Genomic DNA, 25,873 nt, shown 5'->3' on the forward strand with positions numbered 1-25,873 from the left:
CAGGAAAATACTGGTTTTGGGCAAAAAAGTGTGTTTTTCAAACCCGAGAAAATGATGGGTGTATTTTTAGCTTAAATTGCACACTGACTAAACCAGATGTTGTAGTTTGTCCCAAAAAAAATGGTGATTTGCAATGTCCCAAGAGCTCAGATGCAGTGCTGGTGCACTGAGCTTGCATAAAATGTCCGCCGCTGCCACCCACCTAACTAACAGAATTATAACAGTTTTTATTTTTTGGGTCAGTGGCCTCAGGGCAGGGTGAAACAATTGTGCCCTGCATCCACACAACAATTTCTCTGTAGATCCCTGAGTTAGATTCTCTTCTATTCTCTCCCTGAAATCAAAAGTCCAGCAGCATCCTCTCCCTACACTTGTAACAGCAGAGTGACGTGACTCAAGCTTATATAGAGTATGGGTCACATGCTGCTCTGGCCAATCACAGCCACGCCATTAGTAGGCATGGCTGTGATGGCTTTTAATGTCAGACAGTTAACTGCTTGTTGATTGGCTGCTGTGAAGCCTTTCAAAAAGCACCAAGAAAGCGCTGAACACCGAACCCGAACCCAAACTTTTATGGAAATGTTAGGGTCCAGGGTCCAAAAATTTCTAAAGTTTGGGTTAGCTCAACCCTAATAGTAACATAGTTTATAAGGCCGAAAAAAAATACATCTGTCCATCTAGTTCAGCCTGTTATCCTGCAAGTTGATCCAGTGGAAGGCAAAAAAAAAAAAAACACTTGTGAGATAGAAGACAATTTTCCCCACTTTAGGGGGAAAAAATTCCTTCCCGACTCCAATCAGGCAATCAAAATAACTCCCTGGATCAACGAACCATCTCTAGTAACTATAGCCTGTAATATTATTACACTCCAGAAATACATCCAGGCCCCTCGTGAACTCTTTTAGTGAACTCACATCACCACCTCCTCAGGCAGAGAGTTCCATAGTCTCACTGCTCTTACCATAAAGAATCCTCTTCTATGTTTGTGTACAAAACTTCGTTCCTCCAGACGCAGAGGATATCCCCTTGTCATAGTCACAGTCCTGGGGATAAATAGATGATGGGAAAGATCTCTGTACTGACCCCTGATATATTTATACATAGTTATTAGATCTCCCCTCAGTCGTCTTTTTCTTTAAGTGAATAATCCTAATTTTGATAATCTTTCAGAGTACTGTAGTCCACCCATTCTAGTGTTATTACTTTAGTTACCCTCCAGCTCTGCTATGTCTGCCTTCTATGTTCTCCTCACAGGCATCTATGCCCCTTTTGATGCAACCCATTATCTTATTGGCCTTGGTTTCTATAGCTTAGTTTGCTGTTCACTAAAATTCCTAGGTACTTTTCCATGTCAGTGTTACCCAGTGTTTTACCATTTAGTATGTACTGTTGATTTGCATTTTTCCCACTATGTGCATAACCTACATTTGTAAGTATTAAACCTCATCTGCCATTTCTCTGCCCAAGCCTCCAATCTATCTAGATCCATCTGTAGCAGTATACTGTCCTCTTCTGTGTTAATTACTTTACACAGTTTAGCGTCATCTGCAAAAATGTATATTTTACTGTGCAAGCCTTCTACAAGATCATTAATAAATATATTGAAAAGAATAGGGCCCAATACTGACCCCTAGTGACAGTGACCCAATCACAGTGTGTACCATTAATAACCACCCACTGTTTTCTATTACTGAGCCAATTACTTACCCATATACAGACATTTTCCCTCAGTCCAAGCATGCTCATTTTATATACTAACCTTTTACGCGGTACAGTGTCAAATGATTTGGAGAAGTCCAGATATACGACATCCATTGATTCGCAGCGGTCAAGTCTAGAACTTACCTCCTCATGGAAACTGAATATATTAGTTTGGCATGACCGATCCCTCATGAAGCCATGCTGATATGGCATTATTTGCTTATTTTCATTGAGGCACTCCAAGATAGCATCTCTTAGAAAACCTTCAAATAGTTTACCCTCAATAGATGTTAAACTTACGGGCCTATAGTTTTCAGGCTCTGTTTTTGAACCCTTTTTGAATATTGGCAACACATTTGCTATGCACCAACCCTGTGGAACACTCCATGTCACTATAGAGTCCTTGAATATCAGAAATAAGGGTCTGGCTATGACATTACTTAATTCAATTAAGATACATTTGTGTATGCCATCAGAACCCGGCGATTTGTGTATTTTAATCTTTTTTAGACGCCGCTGTATTTGTTCCTGGGTCAGACAGGGCACTTTTAATGGGGAATTTACTTTTGCATTCTGCATTTCATCTGACAGTTTATTTTCCTCAGTGAATACAGTAGAGAAGAAAATATTTAATAGCTTTGCTTTTTCCTCATTGCTTTTTGCAACTCTCCCCTCAAGAACATTTTAGGGTTAGTTTTACTCTCTTTGGCAATGAATCTATCAGTAGCTAGTTTGGCTGCTTTTATTTGTCTTTTACATATTCAATTTTTTTCCTTATAGTTTTTCAATGCTTCCTCACTTCCTCCTGTTTTAGTGATTTAAATGCTTTCTTTCTGTCATTTATTGCTTTCTTTACAGTTCTATTTATCCACATAGTTTTTTTTCCCTGTTCCCTAACCTTTTATTCCTATAAGGTATGTACCTATCACAATTTAGATTTTAGGATACTTTTAAAAATATACCATTTTGTGTTAGTATTTAAATTTTTGGGGACTTTGTCCAAGTTAGTTAGGCCTATGGTCTCTCTTAGTTGGCTAAACTTTGCTTTTTTGAAGTTTTGGTATTTTTGATTCTCCCTGAAGAAACACTATTTTGAAAGACAATTGGAAGCTTATTACTTTATTGTCACTATTTCCCAGGTGTCCCCCAACCTGCCCATCTGTTGTTCTGTCAGGTCTATTGGTTAATACTAAGTCCAGTATGGCAGTCCCTCTAGTCGGGTCCTAAACCAGTTGGGAAAGGTAATTGTCTTTGGTTATTACCAAGAACCTGTTTCCATTATGAGATGTACAGGTTTCAGTTTCCCAGTCTATATCTGAGTAGTTGAAGTCCCCCATAATAACGACCTCATTATGATTTGCCACCTCGTCTATCTCGTTCAGTAGCAGATTTTCTGTGAACCCTGGTATATTAGGTGGTTTATAATAAACTTCTATTAGTATTTTTTTTATTGTTTTTGCCTCCATGTATTTCTACCCACAGTGACTCCACATGTTCATTTCTCTCAGTTATGTCTTCCAGGAGTGTGTGCTGTGTTGCCTGTAAAGTTATAAATCAGGGCAAAACTTTCTTCAGCTCCAATCTCAAAAGAATTCATCAACTGTCGCACACGTGGGGTGATTTACAAGATCAAATGCACATGACATGCTTGCTTGAATATATTGGAAAAACCAAAAGGGAATACCAAATGCCTAAGCTTCATAGGGATAGAGCATGTTAGGGGTGACAACTGGGATCGCAGTATCCTTCAAAGGGAGACTAGGATCTTTAGGCTCAAAACTTTTGCCCCGATGGGCCTGAATGATCAACTCAATAATAGTTGTTTAATCTAAACTCCCCCCCACCCCATTTCATATCAATAGGGGCCCTGCCATATGGCCTCTCTTTAATTCTCTTGTAAATGCCCTCAAAAAAGTTATCAATTTTACGGGGGCTTTTTATCCATCATCAATATCTGTTCCACATCTCAATACATCCCCCCCCCCTCCCCCGTATTTCTGTTCCAGTCTGGAAAAAAAGAAATGTTCTTACGGGTAGCTGCTTTTGAGGTTCTGCTGCAGCTGTGCTAGAAAGCACACCCAACCTCAACTCCTCACTTCTTACTCCCTGGTTGAAAGCTTTCCCTGCCTTTCCCTATTCTACACTGTGGATCAACTTGTAGGCTGGACTGGATGGACAGATGTCTTTTTTCAGCCTTATAAACTATGTTACTATGTTACACAATTCTTCTTTCTAGCCTTTTCCTTCACTGTCCCTGGCAGTTGAAAAAAATATTGATTATGACTGTACACTGTCCCTAAGATTGTTTTCTGTCTGACACTGCAATACCCATTCACCCTTATTCATAGCCCAACACAGAATGACATTCTAGTTGTTCTGCAAAGGCAGTCCCTGTCTGCTACAGCTCTGATTGGCTCATCCAGGCTGTTTATCAATCTGTGAGCCATTCAGGGCAAGCCCCCTTTCTCTCATGGTCATATGAGCATCCTTCTTTCCTCTTGCTTTTTCCCAGCACTATGCAGTAAAATGCCACTGCGTGTTGTTTGGCTAGATTTGTCTGAAGTGAACCTGAAAAGATTCAGGTTCGTCTGGCAGACAAAATTTGGGGAAGTTTGTAATGAGCCCAGTTGGTTACGAACCGATTCCCTCATCTCTAATTTGGATGTAGACATTTTAAGGTATGGAGATCTGTTTTATCTGCACACATACTTTATGTATGGCCATAAGTAGCTTTCTATTACAGTGGACACATTAATACATGGCATCTTAAAAAGTCCCTTTAAGATTTTGCATGACAGAGCAACTTTAGTGGCAGCACTGGGCGGCTGCGCTACAGCCGTCTTAGTGCCGCAGGCTACGTGTCTGCACGCGGTGTATGGAAGAGTGCAGTACACTGTTTGTGTTTGTGTGTCCTAAAGCTCCTGATGAAGTTGTTGCACAGTAAAGAGGCAGCCAGATAAACGCATCGAGCTGGGCTAGTCACCCTGAAAGAGAGGGGGCAGCTCTCATAGGAAGGGACACTATTGTAGCCATTTTTATCTTTAACATAGGGCAGCAGTGCTAGTGGCTCTGAGTCACTGGAGTTAGGTTGTGCGAGTGTAGGTGGAGAAGCTTATTGTGCAATCAATCCTCCTCCCCCTAATATCCAGTTAGTCCACTTCTCCCTTCACTGCACACAGACCTAGGTGTACGGGTGAGTGTCACACAACATACTCATACCCGGCAACTACGCAGCATAGGACGTCCTGTGCACATTTTGTGTTTACATGTTTAGTGGAGAAATCCTTTTTATATGATGCATTAATAAAATTTATATTTTAGCGACAACATTTGGATAGTGAATAGTAGTATTTGGGTTGTCGCCTACCCTTTACAATATTAGAGAGTTAACCCATCTCTATTTCTTATAATTTGTATGAGTGATGGCAGGTTTTTTATCCAGTGACATCAGCTCCAGCAATTGGTTCGGTAATCCATGAGAAGTATTTTCTGAAAGTATTTTTCCGATTTTAGAATCGCTGCAAATGATTTGAGGACCAGATTTAATCAGAGGGGGTACCCAGCAGAACCACTCAGAAAGGCATACCATCATGCGGCTGCATATGACAAAGAAAGTCTATTACATCCTAAAACTGTCAGTGTTGATGATTCCAAAGCTAGAATCATTGGCACATTTGATACAGCACATAAGTAGATACAGAGGGTCCTTAAAGACAACTGGGGCCTCCTGCAATCAGATCCGGTAGTGGGACATCTAGTGGGTGATTACCCGCTTGTCACATACCGCAGAGGTGGCAATCTTAGGGAAAAACTAGTACACAGTGCCTTTTCTACCCCAGCACTAGAAACTAGGTTACCCAAGAGACCACCGGATACTTTTAGCTGCAGTGGCTGTGTGGCATGCAAAGCCATAAAGAAAGGGAGAATGGTCATAAGTACGAGTACGAAAAGGGTTTATGACATCCGGTCTTTCATTAATTACAGAACGACGGGGGGGTATATGTATCAACGTGTGTTTGCGGGCTACAATATGTCGGCAAAACAAAACGCGAGTTTAGAAGCCGTATTGGTGAACATTTACGCGACATTGTCCACCTCCCCCCTAATATCCAGTTAGTCCACTGCTCCCTTCACTGCACACAGACTTAGGTGTACGGGTGAGTGTCACACAACATACTCATACCCGCCAACTACGCCACCTAGGACGTCCCTGTGCACATTTTGTGTTTACTTGTTTAGTGGAGAAATCCTTTTTATATGATGTATTAATAAAAGTTATATTTAGCGACAACATTTGGATAGTGAAATGAGGGGAATCGACTACCAAAAAGTGTGGTTCAATAGTGCCCATTATCAAAATCAGATATTAATCAAAGGGGTAAATCAAGTACATGGAATGACCCATTGTTTTTGGGGATGGAAACACATTCCCCTCTTACAATATATAACTAGGGTCAAATGACCACTACTTGATCAGATATGTAACTGGCCACTCAGAGAAAACATGAGTAATCAATATTATCATTGAAACCTGATGGTAACATTGTGTTCAACATATAGATCCATTTGGATTCTTTTTGTTTCAATATTTTGTCAAAATCCCCTCCCCTAATACAGTGTTCTACCTTCCCAATCATTGAGAATTGCAGTTTATTAATATTTCCACCATGGTGAAGTAGCACATGTTGTGCGAGTAGTTTGTCACGTTTTTTTCGAATGTCCCCAACATGTTCTAGTATCCTTTTTTTGAAGGCTCTACGAGTTTTACCGACATAGCTACTGCCACATTCACACTGTGCCATATATACCAGACCTACAGTGTTGCAGTTTGCAAATGAACGTGCAGTGTATGTTTTTTTCTGCTCACTATCAGAAAAGGTGTCTCCTAATTTGATGAAAGAACAAGCCTTGCATCTGCCACATTTATGAGTACCTTTCCTCCTATCCGTCAACCAGATTTTTTGTACAGTGGGTGCCTCAAAGTGACTGTGCACTAGTGCGTCTCTTAGGCTACGTCCTCGTCTAAAGGTTATAGCTGTATATTCTGGGACAATATTAGTTAAATCTGGGTCCGTTTTAAGCAGAGACCAGTAGCGTCCCAGGATTTCCCGAACTCTGTAGGCTTCTGTGTCAAACGTGCCAATAACCCTAATAATTTTATGTGGCCCTTCCTTCCTCCCTTCCGCTTGGAGTAGTGTAGATCTATTATCAGACTCCACATGATTCCATGCCTGATATAGTACAACCTACTTAATCATCAACAAGATGAATCACATGTGTGACACAAAGTTATAACTACACCAAATGAACAAAGGGACACACATATAAAATACATAAATACAGGACCAACCTGGGCAAGGTTAATTCAACATATATTTACAAATGCCTAAATAGGCAATAGAAACCTATCTTGGCCCGGGTTACTTTAATACTTCACTTTTATTGAACACATTGTTAAAAAGTGTCACTAGACATAGTGAACCACATTTGAAATAACACAGACAAAACACAAAATAACTACTAAGGTGTTAAAAACACAGTGGTGGCCCACGACAAAGATGCTATATGTAATCAATAGGAAGTGATATACTGGATTGCTCACTCCAAAAAAGGGGAAGAACAGAGTCAATTCCATATACCCACAGGGAGTGATATTGGATGCTGCCGGCAAAGTTTATTTGATAGTGGCAAATGTCAATAGTGGGAGACTGATGTCATCAACCCACTTATATACTGATAGACTGTTTGCCAATTTACTATTTGCCAGCATATAAAACTACCCTGAAAGGGTGTATGGACCTGCTAGTGCCAAGAAATTTGCCCGTAAGCCAGACACAGCCACTATTATTTATTGACAAAGTGGCTAACCACGTGTCTGTATGCTGTTATCAACACCAATTTTTTGGCAGCAGTAGGCGACAATTCGCACAGATTATTGCCCCTTGGATGTATGGAGGGATTTTTTGACACCCACCTTCCATACACTAGGCATACTCAGGGGACACTAGCACCTAAATGATGGCATTGACTGTAGTAAATGGAACATATACACTACTGGTAAGTGCCAAACTGTCCAAACCAGCACTATAAATGCTCACTGCCAATACAGAGGGGTTGCCACTGAACGGGCCAAGCCACTGCTTGTTGCTGGCTAGGTGCATTCCAACATTCAAAATGCTATTACCAGCAGGATTGCCTGATCGCACCTAAGGTGGCAAGTGACGCAGAGTGCTACCCTTTGTTGAGGAGGGTTTATGGTAACCACCCTCACTACAACCAGAACGCCATCACTGTGCAGTTTATCCCTAAACACAAGCGATCTCTATGCTGTTTAGACAATCAATTGGTGTATGCAGGGCTAGCAGGATTACTGTTCTCCTAAGATGTGACTGATCATGTGAAGAAACTAAGTCACTGGTGGTGATTAGCAGATGGGGGCCACTTATCTGCTAATTAAAACCTAGAACTGCCCCCCAACATGTTTCGCCACTCTCGCTGGCTTCATCAGGGGTAACGGGCAGCAATGAGCAAAGCAGCTGCCCGTTACCCCTGATGAAGCCAGAGAGACTGGCGAAACATGTTGGGGGGCAGTTCTAGGTTTTAATTAGCAGATAAGTGGCCCCCATCTGCTAATCACCACCAGTGACTTAGTTTCTTCACATGATCAGTCACATCTTAGGAGAACAGTAATCCTGCTAGCCCTGCATACACCAATTGATTGTCTAAACAGCATAGCGATCGCTTGTGTTTAGGGATAAACTGCACAGTGATGGCGTTCTGGTTGTAGTGAGGGTGGTTACCATAAACCCTCCTCAACAAAGGGTAGCACTCTGCGTCACTTGCCACCTTAGGTGCTATCAGGCAATCCTGCTGGTAATAGCATTTTGAATGTTGGAATGCACCTAGCCAGCAACAAGCAGTGGCTTGGCCCGTTCAGTGGCAACTAGAGTTGAGCGAACACCTGGATGTTCGGGTTCGAGAAGTTCGGCCGAACTTCCCGAAAATGTTCGGGTTCGGGATCCGAACCCGATCCGAACTTCGTCCCGAACCCGAACCCCATTGAAGTCAATGGGGACCCGAACTTTTCGGCACTAAAAAGGCTGTAAAACAGCCCAGGAAAGGGCTAGAGGGCTGCAAAAGGCAGCAACATGTAGGTAAATCCCCTGCAAACAAATGTGGATAGGGAAATGAATTAAAATAAAAATTAAAAAAATAAAAATTAACCAAAATCAATTGGAGAGAGGTCCCATAGCAGAGAATCTGGCTTCCCGTCACCCACCACTGGAACAGTCCATTATCAGATATTTAGGCCCCAGAACCCAGGCAGAGGAGAGAGGTCCTGTAACAGAGAATCTGGCTTCATGTCAGCAGAGAATTAGTCTGCATGTCATAGCAGAGAATGAGGCTTCACGTCAGCCACCACTGCAACAGTCCATTGGCATATATTTAGGCCCAGCACCCAGGCAGAGGAGAGAGGTCCCGTAACAGACAATCTGGCTTCATGTCAGCAGAGAATCAGTCTTCATGTCATAGCAGAGAATCAGGCTTCACGTCACCCACCACTGTAAGAGTCCATTTTCATAAATTTAGGCCCAGCACCCAGGCAGAGGAGAGAGGTCCCGTAACAGAGGATCTGGCTTCATGTCAGCAGAGAATTAGTCTGCATGTCATAGCAGAGAATGAGGCTTCACGTCAGCCACCACTGCAACAGTCCATTGGCATATATTTAGGCCCAGCACACAGGCAGAGGAGAGAGGTCCCGTAACAGACAATCTGGCTTCATGTCAGCAGAGAATTAGTCTGCATGTAATAGCAGAGAATGAGGCTTCACGTCACCCACCACTGTAAGAGTCCATTTTCATAAGTTTAGGCCCAGCACCCAGGCAGAGGAGAGAGGTCCCGTAACAGACAATCTGGCTTCATGTCAGCAGAGAATTAGTCTGCATGTCATAGCAGAGAATGAGGCTTCACGTCAGCCACCACTGCAACAGTCCATTGGCATATATTTAGGCCCAGCACACAGGCAGAGGAGAGAGGTCCCGTAACAGACAATCTGGCTTCATGTCAGCAGAGAATTAGTCTGCATGTCATAGCAGAGAATGAGGCTTCACGTCAGCCACCACTGCAACAGTCCATTGGCATATATTTAGGCCCAGCACACAGGCAGAGGAGAGAGGTCCCGTAACAGACAATCTGGCTTCATGTCAGCAGAGAATCAGTCTTCATGTCATAGCAGAGAATCAGGCTTCACGTCACCCACCACTGTAAGAGTCCATTTTCATAAATTTAGGCCCAGCACCCAGGCAGAGGAGAGAGGTCCCGTAACAGAGGATCTGGCTTCATGTCAGCAGAGAATTAGTCTGCATGTCATAGCAGAGAATGAGGCTTCACGTCAGCCACCACTGCAACAGTCCATTGGCATATATTTAGGCCCAGCACACAGGCAGAGGAGAGAGGTCCCGCAACAGACAATCTGGCTTCATGTCAGCAGAGAATTAGTCTGCATGTCATAGCAGAGAATGAGGCTTCACGTCAGCCACCACTGCAACAGTCCATTGGCATATATTTAGGCCCAGCACACAGGCAGAGGAGAGAGGTCCTGTAACAGACAATCTGGCTTCATGTCAGTAGAGAATCAGTCTGCATGTCATAGCAGAGAATCAGGCTTCACGTCACCCACCACTGCAACAGTCCATTTTCATAAGTTTAGGCCAAGCACCCAGGCAGAGGAGAGAGGTCCCGTAACAGACAATCTGGCTTCATGTCAGCAGAGAATTAGTCTGCATGTCATAGCAGAGAATGAGGCTTCACGTCACCCACCACTGCAACAGTCCATTGGCATATATTTAGGCCCAGCACCCAGGCAGAGGAGAGAGGTCCCGTAACAGACAATCTGGCTTCATGTCACCAGAGAATCAGTCTGCATGTCATAGCAGAGAATGAGGCTTCACGTCAGCCACCACTGCAACAGTCCATTGGCATATATGTAGGCCCAGTACACAGGCAGAGGAGAGAGGTGCCGTAACAGACAATCTGGCTTCATGTCAGCAGAGAATTAGTCTGCATGTCATAGCAGAGAATGAGGCTTCACGTCAGCCACCACTGCAACAGTCCATTGGCATATATTTAGGCCCAGCACACAGGCAGAGGAGAGAGGTCCCGTAACAGACAATCTGGCTTCATGTCAGTAGAGAATCAGTCTGCATGTCATAGCAGAGTATCAGGCTTCACGTCACCCACCACTGCAACAGTCCATTGTCATAAATTTAGGCCCAGCACCCAGGCAGAGGAGAGAGGTCCCGTAGCAGACAATCTGGCTTCATGTCAGCAGAGAATTAGTCTGCATGTCATAGCAGAGAATGAGGCTTCACGTCACCCACCACTGTAAGAGTCCATTTTCATAAGTTTAGGCCCAGCACCCAGGCAGAGGAGAGAGGTCCCGTAACAGAGGATCTGACTTCATGTCAGCAGAGAATTAGTCTGCATGTCATAGCAGAGAATGAGGCTTCACGTCAGCCACCACTGCAACAGTCCATTGGCATATATTTAGGCCCAGCACCCAGGCAGAGGAGAGAGGTCCCGTAACAGACAATCTGGCTTCATGTCAGCAGAGAATCAGTCTTCATATCATAGCAGAGAATCAGGCTGCACGTCACCCACCACTGTAAGAGTCCATTTTCATAAATTTAGGCCCAGCACCCAGGCAGAGGAGAGAGGTCCCGTAACAGAGGATCTGGCTTCATGTCAGCAGAGAATCATTCTGCATGTCATAGCAGAGAATCAGGCTTCACGTCACCCAACATTGGAACAGTCCATTGGCATATATTTAGGCCCCGGCACCCAGACAGAGGAGAGGTTCATTCAACTTTGGGTAGCCTCGCAATATAATGGTAAAATGAAAATAAAAATAGAATTGAATAAGGAAGTGCCCTGGAGTCCAATAATATATGGTTAAGGGGAGGTAGTTAATGTCTAATCTGGACAAGGGACGGACAGATCCTATGGGATCCATGCCTGGTTCATTTTTATGAACGTCAGCTTGTCCACATTGGCTGTAGACAGGCGGCTGCGTTTGTCTGTAATGACGCCCCCTGCCGTGCTGAATACACGTTCAGACAAAACGCTGGCCGCCGGGCAGGCCAGCACCTCCAAGGCATAAAAGGCTAGCTCTGGCCACGTGGACAATTTAGAGACCCAGAAGTTGAATGGGGCCGAACCATCAGTCAGTACGTGGAGGGGTGTGCACATGTACTGTTCCACCATGTTAGTGAAATGTTGCCTCCTGCTAACACGTTGCGTATCAGGTGGTGGTGCAGTTAGCTGTGGCGTGTTGACAAAAGTTTTCCACATCTCTGCCATGCTAACCCTGCCCTCAAAGGAGCTGGCATTGACACAGCTGCCTTGGCGACCTCTTGCGCCTCCTCTGCCTTGGCCTTGGGCTTCCACTTGTTCCCCTGTGATATTTGGGAATGCTCTCAGTAGCGCGTCTACCAACGTGCGCTTGTACTCGCGCATCTTCCTATCACGCTCCAGTGCAGGAAGTAAGATGGGCACATTGTCTTTGTAGCGTGGATCCAGCAGGGTGGCAACCCAGTAGTCCGCACAGGTTAAAATGTGGGCAACTCTGCTGTCGTTGCGCAGGCACTGCAGCATGTAGTCGCTCATGTGTGCCAGGCTGCCCAGGGGTAAGGACAAGCTGTCCTCTGTGGGAGGCGTATCGTCATCGTCCTGCCTTTCCCCCCAGCCACGCACCAGTGATGGACCCGAGCTGCGTTGGGTGCCACCCCACTGTGACCATGCTTCATCCTCATCCTCCTCATCCTCGTCCTCCTCGTCCTCCAGTAGTGGGCCCTGGCTGGCTACATTTGTACCTGGCCTCTGCTGTTGCCAAAAACCTCCCTCTGAGTCACTTCGAAGAGACTGGCCTGAAAGTGCTAAAAATGACCCCTCTTCCTCCTCCTCCTCCTCCTCCTCCTGGGCCACCTCCTCTTCCATCATCGCCCTAAGTGTTTTCTCAAGGAGACATAGAAGTGGTATTGTAACGCTGATAACGGCGTCATCGCCACTGGCCATGTTGGTGGAGTACTCGAAACAGCGCAACAGGGCACACAGGTCTCGCATGGAGGCCCAGTCATTGGTGGTGAAGTGGTGCTGTTCTGTAGTGCGACTGACCCGTGCGTGCTGCAGCTGAAACTCCACTATGGCCTGCTGCTGCTCGCACAGTCTGTCCAGCATGTGCAAGGTGGAGTTCCACCTGGTGGGCACGTCGCATATGAGGCGGTGAGCGGGAAGGCCGAAGTTACGCTGTAGCGCAGACAGGCGAGCAGCAGCAGGATGTGAACGCCGGAAGCGCGAACAGACGGCCCGCACTTTATGCAGCAGCTCTGACATGTCGGGGTAGTTGTGTATGAACTTCTGCACCACCAAATTCAGCACATGCGCCAAGCAAGGGATGTGCGTCAAATTGGCTAGTCCCAGAGCTGCAACGAGATTTCGCCCATTATCACACACCACCAGGCCGGGCTTGAGGCTCACCGGCAGCAACCACTCGTCGGTCTGTTGTTCTATACCCCGCCACAACTCCTGTGCGGTGTGGGGCCTGTCCCCCAAACATATGAGTTTCAGAATGGCCTGCTGACGTTTACCCCGGGCTGTGCTGAAGTTGGTGGTGAAGGTGTGTGGCTGACTGGATGAGCAGGTGGAAGAAGAGGAGGAGGAAGCCGAGAAGGAGGAGGTGGCAACAGGAGGCAAAGAATGTTGCCCTGCGATCCTTGGCGGCGGAAGGACGTGCGCCAAACAGCTCTCCGCCTGGGGCCCAGCTGCCACTACATTTACCCAGTGTGCAGTTAGGGAGATATAGCGTCCCTGGCCGTGCTTACTGGTCCACGTATCTGTGGTTAGGTGGACCTTGCTACAGATGGCGTTGCGCAGTGCACACTTGATTTTATCGGATACTTGGTTGTGCAGGGAAGGCACGGCTCTCTTGGAGAAGTAGTAGCGGCTGGGAACAACATACTGTGGGACAGCAAGCGACATGAGCTGTTTGAAGCTGTCTGTGTCCACCAGCCTAAATGACAGCATTTCATAGGCCAGTAGTTTAGAAATGCTGGCATTCAGGGCCAGGGATCGAGGGTGGCTAGGTGGGAATTTACGCTTTCTCTCAAATGTTTGTGAGATGGAGAGCTGAACGCTGCCGTGTGACATGGTTGAGACGCTTGGTGACGGAGGTGGTGGTGGTGGTGTTGGTGGTACATCCCCTGTTTGCTGGGCGGCAGGTGCCAACGTTCCTCCAGAGGCGGAGGAAGAGGCCGAGGCGGCAGCAGCAGAAGAGGTAGCAGGGGGAGCCTGAGTGACTTCCTTGGTTTTAAGGTGTTTACTCCACTGCAGTTCATGCTTTGCATGCAGGTGCCTGGTCATGCAGGTTGTGCTCAGGTTCAGAACGTTAATGCCTCGCTTCAGGCTCTGATGGCACAGCGTGCAAACCACTCGGGTCTTGTCGTCAGCACATTGTTTGAAGAAGTGCCATGCCAGGGAACTCCTTGAAGCTGCCTTTGGGGTGCTCGGTCCCAGATGGCGGCGGTCAGTAGCAGGCGGAGTCTCTTGGCGGCGGGTGTTCTGCTTTTGCCCACTGCTCCCTCTTTTGCTACGCTGTTGGCTCGGTCTCACCACTGCCTCTTCCTCCGAACTGTGAAAGTCAGTGGCACGACCTTCATTCCATGTGGGGTCTAGGACCTCATCGTCCCCTGCATCGTCTTCCACCCAGTCTTGATCCCTAACCTCCTGTTCAGTCTGCACACTGCAGAAAGACGCAGCAGTTGACACCTGTGTTTCCTCATCATCAGAGACATGCTGAGGTGGTATTCCCATGTCCTCATCATCAGGAAACATAAGTGGTTGTGCGTCAGTGCATTCTATGTCTTTCACCGCTGGGGAAGGACTAGGTGGATGCCCTTGGGAAACCCTGCCAGCGGAGTCTTCAAACAGCATAAGAGACTGCTGCATAACTTGAGGCTGAGACAGTTTCCCTGGTATGCATGGGGGTGATGTGACAGACTGATGGGGTTGGTTTTCAGGCGCCATCTGTGCGCTTTCTGCAGAAGACTGGGTGGGAGATAATGTGAACGTTTGAAAGGAAGGGGGTTGTAGCCAGCTCACCTCATCGTCTTGCGGCAGTGCACGGGGCGGACTCAAGCCGGTCCCTGGTCAGTAGAGGAAAGTTCAAAAAATTGCTCCAGCACCGCAATGTATGGTATGAAAATCCCGGTCTTTATTGACACCATGAAATCCAGGTGAGTACAGCAATAAATAACAAACACCAGTGATCCCAGGAGCCCCGGATCTACGCGTTTCGAACTGTTAGGTTCTTAGTCATGATCCTAGATCATGACTAAGAACCTAACAGTTCGAAACGCGTAGATCCGGGGCTCCTGGGATCACTGGTGTTTGTTATTTATTGCTGTACTCACCTGGATTTCATGGTGTCAATAAAGACCGGGATTTTCATACCATACATTGCGGTGCTGGAGCAATTTTTTGAACTTTCCTATAATGTGAACGTGCTGGATCCACTGTCGGCCACCCAAATGACTAATGCCTGTACCTGCTCAGGCCTTACCATCCTTAGAACGGCATTGGGCCCCACCATATATCGCTGTAAATTCTGGCGGCTACTGGGACCTGAGGTAGTTGGTACACTAGGATGTGTGGATGTGGCAGAACGGCCACGTCCTCTCCCAGCACCAGAGGGTCTCACTAACACCACCACGACCATGTCCACGTCCGCGTCCCTTACTAGATGTTTTCCTCATTGTTATGGTTCACCACAACAACAAAAATATTATTTGGCCCAATGTATTGTATTCAAATTCAGCGGGATATAAATTTGAGGCCTACTATTTAGGCGCTGGGTGACCGGTATGGATTTAGTGACAGAATTAGACTTGGAAATGCACAGTAGCGTGTGTGTGAAGTTATTCTGAATGACCCTATGTGCACCTTGAATATTATATACCCTTTTAGGGATAGATTTCAAATAGCTCTGATATAGCAGAAACCACTAAATTATGAAATTGCTAAATTGGGAATTGTATTTCAACCCAGAACAAAAAATGTCCTTTGGCAGGCACTAAATAACTTGCCCATCCACAACAGGACAGCGGTAACGACAGATTTAGCGGGATATAAATTTGAGGCCTACTATTTAGGCGCTGGGTGACCGGTATGGATTTAGTGACAGAATTAGACTTGGAAATGCACAGTAGCGTGTGTGTGAAGTTATTCTGAATGACCCTATGTGCACCTTGAATATTATATACCCTTTTAGGGATAGATTTCAAATAGCTCTGATATAGCAGAAACCACTAAATTATGAAATTGCTAAATTGGGAATTGTATTTCAACCCTGAACAAAAAATGTGCTTTGACGGATACTAAATAACTTTCCCAGCCACAACAGGACAGCGGCAACGAGAGATTTAGCGGGATATAAATTTGAGGCCTAGTATTTAGGCGCTGGGTGACCGGTATGGATTTAGTGACAGAATTAGACTTGGAAATGCACAGTAGCGTGTGTGTAAAGTTATTCTGAATGACCCTATGTGCACCTTGAATATTATATACCCTTTTAGGGATAGATTTCAAATAGCTCTGATATAGCAGAAACCACTAAATTATGAAATTGCTAAATTGGGAATTGTATTTCAACCCAGAACAAAAAATGTGCTTTGACGGACACTAAATAACTTTCCCAGCCACAACAGGACAGCGGTAACGAGAGATTTAGCGGGATATAAATTTGAGGCCTAGTATTTAGGCGCTGGGTGACCGGTATGGATTTAGTGACAGAATTAGACTTGGAAATGCACAGTAGCGTGTGTGTGAAGTTATTCTGAATGACCCTATGTGCACCTTGAATATTATATACCCTTTTAGGGATAGATTTCAAATAGCTCTGATATAGCAGAAACCACTAAATTATGAAATTGCTAAATTGGGAATTGTATTTCAACCTAGAACAAAAAATGTGCTTTGACGGACACTAAATAACTTTCCCAGCCACAACAGGACAGCGGTAACGAGAGATTTAGCGGGATATAAATTTGAGGCCTAGTATTTAGGCGCTGGGTGAACGGTATGGATTTACTAACAGAATTGGACTTGGAAATGCACAGTAGCGTGTGTGTGAAGTTATTCTGAATGACCCTATGTGCACCTTGAATATTATATACCCTTTTAGGGATAGATTTCAAATAGCTCTGATATAGCAGAAACCACTAAATTATGAAATTGCTAAATTGGGAATTGTATTTCAACCCAGAACAAAAAATGTGCTTTGACGGACACTAAATAACTTTCCCAGCCACAACAGGACAGCGGTAACGAGAGATTTAGCGGGATATAAATTTGAGGCCTAGTATTTAGGCGCTGGGTGACCGGTATGGATTTACTAACAGAATTGGACTTGGAAATGCACAGTAGCGTGTGTGTGAAGTTATTCTGAATGACCCTATGTGCACCTTGAATATTATATACCCTTTTAGGGATAGATTTCAAATAGCTCTGATATAGCAGAAACCACTAAATTATGAAATTGCTAAATTGGGAATTGTATTTCAACCCAGAACAAAAAATGTGCTTTGACAGACACTAAATAACTTTCCCAGCCACAACAGGACAGTGGTAACGAGAGATTTAGCGGGATATAAATTTGAGGCCTAGTATTTAGGCGCTGGGTGACCGGTATGGATTTACTAACAGAATTGGACTTGGAAATGCACAGTAGCGTGTGTGTGAAGTTATTCGGAATGACCCTATGTGCACCTTGAATATTATATACCCTTTTAGGGATAGATTTCAAATAGCTCTGATATAGCAGAAACCACTAAATTATGAAATTGCTAAATTGGGAATTGTATTTCAACCCTGAACAAAAAATGTGCTTTGACGGACACTAAACAACTTGCCCAGCCACAACAGTACAGCGGTAACGACAGATTTAGCGGGATATAAATTTGAGGCCTAGTATTTAGGCGCTGGGTGACCGCTATGGATTTAGTGACAGAATTAGACTGGGATATGGCCAAAAAATAACCACACTATTGCTGGTTAAATGCACTTGGTGACGGGCGCAGCTTGCCCCTGATGTAGTATATGGCCAAAAAATGAACAGACTATTGCTGGTTAAATGCACTTGGTGTCACAGCTTGACCAACCACACTACTGAGGTTTAAATGCACTTGGTGACGGGCGCAGCTTGCCCCTGATGTAGTATATGGCCAAAAAATGAACAGACTATTGCTGGTTAAATGCACTTGGTGTGATAGCTTGACCAACCACACTACTGAGGGTTAAATGCACTTGGTGACGGGCGCAGCTTGCCCCTGATGTAGTATATGGCCAAAAAATGAACAGACTATTGCTGGTTAAATTCACTTGGTGACGGGCGCAGCTTGTCCCTGATTTAGTATATGGCCAAAAAATGAACAGACTATTGCTGGTTAAATGCACTTGGTGTGATAGCTTGACCAACCACACTACTGAGGGTTAAATTCACTTGGTGACGGGCGCAGCTTGCCCCTGATGTAGTATATGGCCAAAAAATGAACAGACTATTGCTGGTTAAATGCACTTGGTGTCACAGCTTGACCAACCACACTACTGAGGGTTAAATGCACTTGGTGACCGGCGCAGCTTGCCCCTGATGTAGTATATGGCCAAAAAATGAACAGACTATTGCTGGTTAAATGCACTTGGTGTGATAGCTTGACCAACCACACTACTGAGGGTTAAATGCACTTGGTGACGGGCGCAGCTTGCCCTTGATGTAGTATATGGCCAAAAAATGAACAGACTATTGCTGGTTAAATGCACTTGGTGACGGGCGCAGCTTGCCCCTGATTTAGTATATGGCCAAAAAATGAACAGACTATTGCTGGTTAAATGCACTTGGTGTGATAGCTTGACCAACCACACTACTGAGGGTTAAATGCACTTGGTGACGGGCGCAGCTTGCCCCTGATGTAGTATATGGCCAAAAAAATGAACAGACTATTGCTGGTTAAATGCACTTGGTGTCACAGCTTGACCAACCACACTACTGAGGGTTAAATGCACTTGGTGACGGGCGCAGCTTGCCCCTGATGTAGTATATGGCCAAAAAATGAACAGACTATTGCTGGTTAAATGCACTTGGTGACGGGCGCAGCTTGCCCCTGATTTAGTATATGGCCAAACAGGGCCGTCTTTAATATTGATTGGACCCTGGGCAAAAATTTACTTGGGCCCCCTGGATCCCGCCTTCCCACACCTTAGCAGGCAATCACGCCCTCCACCACAACACACACACAAAAAATCCTCACATCTGGTAGAGTCCAGTGAATGACTGTAAATACTTCCAGTTCTGAAGACTCCAGTGGCTCAGGATCAGTGCTCTGGGCACCGCTCTGCAGGAAGGAGACCAGGGCTCGGCTCACCCTAGTGTTACAGTGCAGCACCCCACAGTATGCAGTATAGCACCCTATAGTATACAGCACCCCACAGTATGCAGTATAGCACCCTATAGTATACAGCACCACACAGTATGCAGTTTAGCACCCCACACTATACAGTACCCCACAGTATATAGTAGAGCAGTATAGCAGCCCACAGTATACAGAACCTCACGGTATACAACACCTCACTGTATACAGCACCCCAAACTATACACGATACAGCCCCCCACACTATACAGTACAGCAGTATAGCAGGCCCCCCACACTATACAGGCCCCCCACAGTATACAGCCCACCACACAGTATACAGGTCCCCACACAGTATACAGGCCACCCCCCCCCCAGTATACAGCCCACCACACAATATACAGCCCATTACACAATATACAGCCCACCACACAATATACAGCCCACCACACAGTATACAGCACCCCACTATACAGTAGTTTACAGTATATATTAACATAACAGCCCCTGTCACCTTTTTCTGATGTAATCTTTACACAAAAAAAGCTCCACAGTTAACATCTGGAACACTCAGTAGGACCTGTGATGACCTCATAGCCATGTGACCAGTAATTGCTAGGTTACTGGTCACATGGTAATGATGTCATTAAGGTCCTAGAGCAAAACTCATTAAGGTCCTAGAATTAAGATCATTAACACAGTACGATCATGATGCCTGTGTAGCTGACAGCCTGACACCCGGGGCAGTAGCTAGCAGGGCTCAAGAGGCAGCTGCCTTGGGCCCCCCAGGAGCAACTGGGCCCAGGGCAGCTGCCCCTTTTGCCCCTTGCTAAAGACGGCCCTGTGGCCAAAAAATGAGCAGACTATTGCTGGTTAAATGCACTTGGTGTGATAGCTTGACCAACCACACTACTGAGGGTTAAATGCACTTGGTGACGGGCGCAGCTTGCCCCTGATGTAGTATATGGCCAAAAAATGAACAGACTATTGCTGGTTAAATGCACTTGGTGTCACAGCTTGACCAACCACACTACTGAGGGTTAAATGCACTTGGTGACGGGCGCAGCTTGCCCCTGATGTAGTATATGGCCAAAAAATGAACAGACTATTGCTGGTTAAATGCACTTGGTGACGGGCGCAGCTTGCCCCTGATTTAGTATATGGCCAAAAAATGAACAGACTATTGCTGGTTAAATGCACTTGGTGTGATAGCTTGACCAACCACACTACTGAGGGTTAAATGCACTTGGTGACGGGCGCAGCTTGCCCCTGATGTAGTATATGGCCAAAAAATAAACAGACTATTGCTGGTTAAATGCACTTGGTGTGACAGCTTCACCCTGATGTAGGCTTTAGCCAAAAAACAACCACACCATTGAGGGTTAAATGCACTTGGTGACAGGCGCAGCTTGCCCCTGATGTAGTATATGGCCAAAAAATAAACAGACTATTGCTGGTTAAATGCACTTGGTGTGACAGCTTCACCCTGATGTAGGCTTTAGCCAAAAAACAACCACACCATTGAGGGTTAAATGCACTTGGTCGCAGCTTGTGCTGGCGCACCATAAGACACAAAATGGCCGCCGATCACCCCAGAAAAATGTGACTGACAAACGGTCTGGGCAGCCTAAAAACAGTGAGCAATTGAGTATCAGCAGCTCAATGATCCACAGCTGCAGATCGATCAATAATCAAGTACTTTGGAGGAGTTAATCTGCCTAATCTCGCCCTACTGTCGCAGCCGCAACCTCTCCCTACGCTAATCAGAGCAGAGTGACGGGCGGCGCTATGTGACTCCAGCTTAAATAGAGGCTGGGTCACATGGTGCTCTGGCCAATCACAGCCATGCCAATAGTAGGCATGGCTGTGATGGCCTCTTGGGGCAAGTAGTATGACGCTTGGTGATTGGCTGCTTCGCAGCCTTTCAAAAAGCGCCAAGAAAGCGTCACAAAAGCGCCAAGAAAGCGACGAACACCGAACCCGAACCTGAACTTTTACGAAAATGTCCGGGTTCGGGTCCGTGTCACGGACACCCCAAAATTCGGTACGAACCCGAACTATACAGTTCAAGTTTGCTCATCCCTAGTGGCAACCCCTCTGTATTAGCAGTGAGCATTTATAGTGCTGGTTTGGACAGTTTGGCACTTACCAGTAGTGTATATGTTCCATTTACTACAGTCAATGCCATCATTTAAGTGCTAGTGTCCCCTGAGTATGCCTAGTGTATGTAAGGTGGGTGTCAAAAAATCCCTCCATACATCCAAGGGGCAATAATCTGTGCGAATTGTCGCCTACTGCTGCCAAAAAATTGGTGTTGATAACAGCATACAGACACGTGGTTAGCCACTTTGTCAATAAATAATAGTGGCTGTGTCTGGCTTACGGGCAAATTTCTTGGCACTAGCAGGTCCATACACCCTTTCAGGGTAGTTTTATATGCTGGCAAATAGTAAATTGGCAAACAGTCTATCAGTATATAAGTGGGTTGATGACATCAGTCTCCCACTATTGACATTTGCCACTATCAAATAAACTTTGCCGGCAGCATCCAATATCACTCCCTGTGGGTATATGGAATTGACTCTGTTCTTCCCCTTTTTTGGAGTGAGCAATCCAGTATATCACTTCCTATTGATTACATATAGCATCTTTGTGGTGGGCCACCACTGTGTTTTTAACACCTTAGTAGTTATTTTGTGTTTTGTCTGTGTTATTTCAAATGTGGTTCACTATGTCTAGTGACACTTTTTAACAATGTGTTCAATAAAAGTGAAGTATTAAAGTAAACCGGGCCAAGATAGGTTTCTATTGCCTATTTAGGCATTTGTAAATACACATATAAAATAATCACAAATTTTATTACATAATTGACATTACAAATAACATAAAGAAATAGTAATAGTAGCAGCAATGCAGACTAGCACTGCGACAAGCAGCTCATTTGCCGGGCAAGACGTACGCCCGATCCCCATATAGGGGAGACTTCAAAAACAACATAAGTGCCGCATAAAGCAGGCAATAATCGAACAGCCCCCAATAAGATGTGAAAAATGCTACTCAGGTATACAGAGACTACACTAATATAAGCAAATGTGAGGGCCAGATACAAAGCACCTCAGAGAAAAAGCCCATAAACAGTGTTAGAGACAACAGTAATAGTAATGACTAGAATAGTAAAAACTAAAACATATTACCTAAAGTTTAGTATGACCACAAAATGGATTGGAATCTGGACCGGCAAAGAGCGCACCCGACGCGCGTTTCGCTCCGCTTTTCATATTGCCTGCTTTATGTGGCACTTATGTTCTTTGGAGTCTCCCCTATATTGAGATCGGGCGTACTTCTTGCCTGGCAAATTAGCTGCTTGTCGCAGAGCTAGCCTTCATTGCTGATGCTATTACTATTTCTTTATGTTATTTGTAATGTCAATTATGTAATAAAATTTGTGATTATTTTACATGTGTGTCCCTTTGTTCATGTGGTGTAGTCATGCCTGATATAGGCAGGAATCAGAATACCCTCTCTCTTTAAAGCGGTGGAATAATGATGAGGCCTGTCTGGTAAATTCTGTATGGTCTGAACAATTCCTGCGGACCCTTAAGAATTGACCCTTCGGGATCCCTCTTTTAAGTGGTTTAGGATGAAAGCCATCCCATCTAAGTAAACTGTTAGTGGATGTTTCTTTGCGAAAGAGTGTAGTGTTTAAGACATTGTTTTCCCCTTTCTGGATTTGTACATCTAAAAATGTTATTGTGTCACATTTTAGTTTGTATGTGAAAAACAGCCTTATATGGTTAGTATTGAGATCTTGCATGAATAGCTTAAAATCATCCGGCGTCCCGGACCACAGTAGTACAAAATCGTCAATGAACCTAGACCAAAAATGTATATACCTCGTCCACCGTGTCATAGTCCCAGAGAAGACGACTGTGTCCTCCCACCAGCCCAGGAGCAAATTAGCATACGTTGGGGCACATGGGCTCCCCATGCCTGTGCCCCTGATCTGGTGATAGAATTGACCATTGAACCCAAAATTGTTGTGGTTTAACACAAAGTCCAATAGTTGGATCACAAAACGATTGTGGTCTTTGAGGTCAATCAATCTGGAATCCAGAAAGTGCTTGACAGCTGCCAGGCCCTTATTATGTGGGATTGAGGTGTAGAGAGCCTCAACGTCAAAAGACGCCAACCACACCCCTGGTTCTAGTGTAATACCGTCAATATGTCTGAGAAGGTCCGTTGTGTCATGGAGGTACGATGGCAAAGCTATCACAAATGGACGGAGTATCTGGTCAATGTATGTACCTGCGTGCTCAGTCAGACTATCAATCCCAGAAACAATTGTTCGGCCCTTGAGGGGACTGGTTCCCTTGTGAATTTTTGGGAGACGGTGAATAGAAGGTGTCCACCCTAGGATAAGGTGGTCCCAGGTATTCATATTCTTTCCGGTCGATGAGCCTCCCTTCAAGGGCCTCCAGCAGGATCTGGGATTTTTGGAAATAGACAGTAGTGGGGTTGTTTTTCAGTTGTTCATAACTCGACCTATCTGATAGAATTGAATAGCACATACTACAGTACTGTTGATTAGACAGAACCACTACGTTGCCTCCCTTATCAGATGGCTTAACCACCACATCTTTATTATTACTTAGGTGTTGCAGTGCCTCCATTTCGGAGGACGTGTAGTTCTTACTGCCCAATGTAGGTACGATATTGTTAACATCCCTGATCTCCAATCTCAAAAACAAGTCGATGTTGGCTTCACCTAATGTTTTAGGGGGCATCTTAGTGCTCTTGTTTCTTAGGGTAGTGAAGGAGCCATAGCTTTTGGGGCGTTTGTTATCATCTAGCAGGTCAACCAAGTTATCAAAGCCTTCCAAGTCCCCCGGTTTAAGCCCCAGCTCAGGCTTCTTCTTTTATCTCAGGAACAAAAGATCTTATGCCAGTTTCCTGATGAATAGGTGAATATCCTTCACCCATTTAAAGGTACTGAAGCGTGTGGTGGGTAGGAATGATAATCCCTTAGGGCTCTTTCACACCTGCGTTCTTGTCTTCCGGCATAGAGTTCCATCGTCGGGGCTCTATGCCGGAAGAATACTGATCAGGATTTTCCTAATGCATTCTGAATGGACAGTCCGTCCTTCAGGATGCATCAGGATGTCTTCCGTTCCGGAACGGAACGTTTTTTGGCCGCAGCAAATAGCGCAGCATGCTGCGCTTTTTGCTCCGGCCAAAAATCCGGAACACTTGCCGCAAGCCCGGATCCGGAATGAATGCCCATTGAAAGGCATTGATCCTGATCCGGCCTTAAGCTAAACGTCATTTCGGCGCATTGCCGGATGCAACGTTTAGCTTTTTCTCAATGGTTACCATGGCTGCCGGGACGCTAAAGTCCTGGCAGCCATGGTAAAGTGCAGTGGAGAGCAGGGAGCAGCATACTTACCATCCGTGCGGCTCCCGGGGCGCTCCAGAGTGACGTCAAGGCGCCCCCAAGCGTATGGATCACGTGATCGCATGGACACGTCATCCATGCGCATGGGGCGCTCTGACGTCATTCTGGAGCGCCCCGGGAGCCGCACGGATGGTAAGTATGCTGCTCGCCCGCTCCCCACTACTACTATGGCAACCAGGACTTTAATAGCGTCCTGGGTGCCATAGTAACACTGAAAGCATTTTGAAGACGGATCCGTCTTCAAATGCTTTCAGTACACTTGCGTTTTTCCGGATCCGGCGTGTAATTCCGGCAAGTGGAGTACACGCCGGATCCGGACAACGCAAGTGTGAAAGAGGCCTTAGTAATTAATTTTTGCTCCATATCTGATAGAGGTACTCCTGACAGATTCAATGTCACAGGTTGCGCCCCCGACATTTTTAACGTCTCCTGTTTTGCTAAGGTTGTTGTACCCTGTCCCTCAAGGTGTATGTGCTCAGAGGTGGCTGACCTAAAAAAGAGGCATTGTTTATAATGGAGGATACTGAAGATGAGGCAGAGTCTAACAAGGGAGCCAAACGTGGCACTGATGTTGTAGGTAGTTTCCCACCATGATATCCTTTTATAGGCCCTTCTTCCCTCTGGGATAAAGGAGTCTGAGACTCCCATTGTGTCCCTTGATACTGATTGACTTGCTGGTTTCCCCTTGGTTGGGATCTAATAGTGGTCCAATTTTGACCCCTGCCTCTCCAATTGGACCTCTGGTTATAGTATTGTTGTTGTGGCTTATAGTTCTTCAGGTCGGAGCTTTCTGCCTCTGAAATTGAGCTCTCACTGACCAACTTCTTTGACTGGGCCGAGGTACTATATATGCAGTTTTTTTCCCCCAATATCTCTTTATTGAAATAAGAAATCACTTGTACAGCAATTAGTAACGATACAATGCATCATACAAAAAATGCATCAAAGCATAATGTACAGACAATGTTGAAAGTGTGATTTCTCAATTCACAATTTTACAATTTTATGCCCCGATTCCCTCTCTCCCTTGACCCATAACCCCACCCCTGAACACCAATCCAGAAACTTCGGACTTAAAGTGGCTTCGGCCCATTTAGACGGCTCCCCCCTCCTCTAGTGGTACAACCACCCAAGCGCCAAATCATAAAGCCAGTCGCCCTAACCTACCTGCTAGCTGAGCCTCCAGATACCAACCAGTGAGTTTGAATGGGGCTATGAGTTCCTGGATTTCAGTATCTGACAATTGTTTTTCTATGAACCTCCT

This window comes from Bufo gargarizans, chromosome 2 (assembly GCF_014858855.1).
Source record: "Bufo gargarizans isolate SCDJY-AF-19 chromosome 2, ASM1485885v1, whole genome shotgun sequence".
Taxonomy (NCBI): Eukaryota; Metazoa; Chordata; class Amphibia; order Anura; family Bufonidae; genus Bufo; species Bufo gargarizans.